The sequence below is a fragment of the Misgurnus anguillicaudatus genome, chromosome 23 (assembly GCF_027580225.2).
Source record: "Misgurnus anguillicaudatus chromosome 23, ASM2758022v2, whole genome shotgun sequence".
In the NCBI taxonomy this organism is placed as follows: domain Eukaryota; kingdom Metazoa; phylum Chordata; class Actinopteri; order Cypriniformes; family Cobitidae; genus Misgurnus; species Misgurnus anguillicaudatus.
In genome coordinates this window covers 6,374,262-6,379,044 of record NC_073359.2, presented here as the reverse complement: position 1 = coordinate 6,379,044, position 4,783 = coordinate 6,374,262, and the positions used below count along the sequence as shown (strand labels likewise).

The window sequence follows — 4,783 nt, the reverse complement described above, 5'->3', positions numbered from 1 at the left end:
TTTTTTGTTGTTTAAGTGCTATTTTGGCTTCATATTTGAAGTTTATGGAGATGCGTGGTTTATCTATTATACGGTCTATGGTTGAACCACTAGTAATACATTTTTAAAGTGGACTTTTTTCATGTATAATTGGGTCCCAAGTGCTTCTATAAACCTAGAAAATGTGAAAAATATCAACCCACTAACTTAGTTTTGGTAAACCATTCTCTGCAAGCATGTAAAAATAGCTTATTGAAATGTGTGTCCCCTTGTGATGTCATAAGGGGATAATAACGCCCCTTAATCTGCACTACCAAACACCCAAAACAGCACATTTTTGCTCACAAAGTGGCAATTTTAACATGCTATAATAAATTATCTGTGGGGTATTTTGAGCTAAAACTTCACATAGGTACTGTGGGGACGCCACAAGATTTATTTGACACCTTAAGAAAGTCTTGTGAAATGTCTCCTTTAAATCAATCAGCAATATTGGCCCCAAAATGCATGCACAATGTCTAAATAAGACATAGTGCACCATTCAGGCAATGACGGCATTTTCTACGCACTATTATCTGGGCCACACTAATCCTAATCTCGCCTACTATATAGGGCGCTTTGCATGTAAATTGGGTCGCAGTGCATCATAGTCTTTAGCATTTCTGTCTCTACATCTACTCATACAGTACAGAGCTTCAGTGTGGTTTCCATGGCAACACATACAGAACTTTTAGCCACCCAGAACAGCTGTTATTGTTGTTGTTTGGGTTGTCACATGCTTGGGTGTGTATTTGTATGTGAAGTCGTTCCACGCTGTTGAAACATGTCTTTAGTGATAAGGTCTCAGACAGAATCTCTGAATGAAGAGTAATCAGTGATTCATTGGAAAGAAAAAGTGAGAGGTTGATAAAGTCGTGATTTGTTTGAACCTGTCGTACACTCGAAATTCAGGTGTTTCAGACTGTAACCAAATATTTCTTAACAAGATTTACCTGTTTATTATTTAGTAGTTTCCACAATATTGAACATTTATGTGGTAATCCTCACTTACGACTTCTTAGCACTGACACACAGACAAAAAATGTTTTGTGTTGTGCGAAACATCTGTGATAGAAGAAGATTATGAAGATTCATAGAGAGAATTTATTAAACCCTAAGGGGAACATTTTTCAACATTCCCTTTTTACATTGTTGCATAAATATTGTGTGAGAGCCAAGACAAGTCGCACCCAGATTTTAAACTTGGATAGTTTGATTTTAGAGTTCTGGTTCCATCAAACACATTCGTTTTTAAATCAAATAAAAATGTATTAAATGAGCAAAAAAGACAACTGTGCATATATATAAATATACAATTACTAAACCGCTGGTGTGATTAATTGTATCAACTTCATGAAAACTTTGAAGTTAATATACGACACCTTTTTGCCCCACCCCGAGAATAATTTATGGGTTTCAGAAGTCTTTGAAAGCTCTAAAACTCATTTGTAATCTTCCAGATGTTTCTGAAGAGCTTGACAGCTGCACAAGGAACTCAATGTGCCATGTGTCATCAAAGATACAAGCATTAAATGATAGCATTGTTCTGGCCCTCATGCACCACAAGAAAGGGCGAGAAGACGGAGATATATATATATATATATATATATATATATATATAGAGAGAGAGAGAGAGAGAGAGAGAGAGAGAGAAAATTAAAGGGAATACCCTCAGTATCTGAGTCATGCTGGAGAAGTTGATGCATGGTTTTCCGAGCCGGAACGCCGCAACGGAACCGGAATGGGAAGACACCTGGGAATTTGACTACAAACAATAACAAACATTGTTCAGGAAGAGCTAAAGATGTTTGGGAATATCTGTGTGAGCGCATATTTGATAGAAGGAAAGTATTGTAAAGGAGGATGTCTTCTGTTAGTCCTCAGATAACGCAAACATAACTCACCCGCTATCCTGAAGCTGTGATCCTGTAGAAGACAACACCAAAATAACCAGAGTCTTTCTGGACTGTAATTGGACATCTATCTGTCTTTGTGTCTGTCTGCACTGTAAAAAGTGAAAGTTAGATCAACTTGGTAAATTGGCAACTTCAATTGGTCAAAATTTTGAGTTTTTCAACTTTAAAAACTTTAAATCCAACTTTTACTTTTTACAGTGTGTCTGTATTAATCTATTTTTAATGTTAGATACACTGTCAGAAAAAATTGTCAAAATAATGTCACTGGGACAGTACCCTTTCAAAAATACATCTTTGCACCTAACGGTACATTCACACGGGGCATAAGCGTTAACGCTTTACAGAAGGCTTGTTTGAAACGTGGCCAACCGCCTATCAAAGGGGCCGCAACACATACTCTGGTCTTGCTTAAATGTAATTGGCTGGCTGGCACTAGGTTATTTGCATAAGGCGATCAGATTGGCTGACGCATACGTTGGCGCAAGTGAAAAGCAATGGCAGTGACGCAACATATACATATCTGTACCGTAAAAGGGTATACCCATGTGGCAAAAAATATTTTTTTAAATGTAATTTTAAATATATTTCAAAATATACAAAAAAGGCCAAAAAATATATGTACTGAAATATATTTAAAAAAAATGTATTAAAAAAATGTATTTTTCACCAATATATATTTTTTGGGCAATTTTTGTATATTTTAAAATATATTTTAAAAATATATATATTTGAAAGGGTATACCTATACAGCAAAAAATATTTTTTAATGTAACTTTAAATATATTTCAAAATATACAAAAATGTCCAAAAAATATATGTACTAAAATTAAAAAATGGTTAAAACATTTTTTTACCAATATGTTTTTTGGGCCATTTTTGTATATTTAAAAAATAAATATATTATTATATTATTTATATTTACGTGGCATTGGAAGAAAAACTGTATCTTACAAACCTGTAAACATAACCAGTTTAAAAGGTTTAAATTAAATATATTTTCAACTGCAAAAATATGACAAAAAATATTTTTTAAATGTAATTTTAAATATATTTCAAAATATACAAAAATGGCCAAAAATATATGTACTGAAATATATAAAAAATATATGTTTAAAAATGTATTTTTCACCAATATATATTTTCTGTACATTTTAAAAATATTTTAAAAAGAAATATATTTTAAAGGGTATACCCATACGGCAAAAAAACATTAATGTAATTTTAAATATATTTCAAAATATACAAAAATGGCCAAAAAATATATGTACTGAAATAAATAAAAAAAATGTTTTTTTCACCAATATATATTTTTTGGGCCATTTTTGTATATTTTAAAATAAATATATTATTTATATTTACATTGCATTGGAAGAAAAACTGTATGTTACAAACCTGTAAACATAACCAGTTTAAAAGGTTAAAATTAAATATATTTTCGACTGCATAATATATAATATATGAGTGTTTGCTGTGTGTAATATTACGTACTGTATATACATTCATCTATGTATTTAAGAAACATTTATATGTGTGTGTATATATATATATAAAAAAACAGTGCACATATATATTGTGCAAAAAAATCACTTTTATTTTGTATGCGATTAATTGCGATTCATCTTTGCCCAGCACTAATGCTTATACATGTAATACTAATATATACATTTTATACAAACGTTAAAATTTTTGCCAGGAAAATATATATTTTTTTGCTGTATGGGTTATAAAATAAGAAAAGTATTTGTTGCCCCTGAAATAAGTTTTGAAATATATGTTAATATATGAAGGTTAAAACTATTTTAACTTATTTAATTAAGCTTTATTTTCTACTAAATGTATTTGGCATATATTTAAAACATACTTTTGGTCAAAGAAATTTTTTTTTTTTGCCGTATGAGTACTCATATTTTGATATTTTTTTCTGCTGATGTAGAAAGAAATGACATTTATCCATTTGGCAGACCCCTTTTTCTAAAATGACTGACAGAGATTTGCTTAATACCGTCACTGGGAACTAAACCCATAACTTTAGCATTCCTAGCACCATGCTAGCTCAAAATATGCTAGAGGTATATTGTCTAATTATACGTTTCATCACACTGACCTGTTTGACAAAGCCAACTTGACTGAGTAGGAGATGAGTCGAGCAGCTGACAGCTTTATAAACTCATCGCAGGCGAGTTTGCTCTTGTGTCAGCACGGATCTGTAATATGATGATCTGAGTAAACAAACAATATGTACCACATCAACAGGCTTCAGTAAAACTCATCACCATCACACGTGCGTGCACATAAACCTGGTTTAAACAGTAACCTTCACACATCATCAGACTCATCTATTCACTGATAGCATGATACACAACACATTTATTGCAGCTGTGGGCACACAGGCAAAAAACAAAACAAAACAACAAATCCACATACCTAACAAGAGAACATGAGTTGTTTTCTATTCATTTTTTAAACAAAAGTCAAAATTGAATTCTCTTGTATGGGTTTACCTGTGTGTTTTATATTGAGTGGGTGTTGTATAGGTGTGTGACAACATACCACGTATCATTCACATTTTCCTATTCCCTACACCATGACAAGCATAAACACGCAGAATCACACACGAACGTACCTGTATGCATTTTAAAAAGAGCTCTGTGAAGTTTGCAAGTTTGTCCTTTTTTAGGTTTGACGTCCTCATGGGCTAATGGCACTATAAAGAGCTTTAGAGATCTGTGATGTCTTATGCAGGGCTTTACGTGACTTACACAGTTCTGATGTTTGGAGAGCACCTGCGTCCGTAATAAAGCCAAAGAGGAAAGACGTTATGAGACAGAAAGAGTGCAAAATAAACTGAA

The 4,783-nt window shown here is 32.4% G+C and overlaps 1 long non-coding RNA gene across 1 annotated transcript; it reads right to left on the bottom strand.

Annotated features, from left to right (window-relative positions):
- Positions 1-1,671: 1,671 nt before the first annotated feature.
- Positions 1,672-4,307, bottom strand: LOC129453420 (uncharacterized). The gene is made up of 3 exons (XR_012365905.1): positions 4,039-4,307; positions 1,923-2,023; positions 1,672-1,783 (listed from the first exon to the last, which is right to left on the bottom strand). It is a non-coding gene; the product is annotated as an uncharacterized lncRNA (long non-coding RNA).
- Between the last annotated feature and the right edge of the window lie 476 nt (positions 4,308-4,783).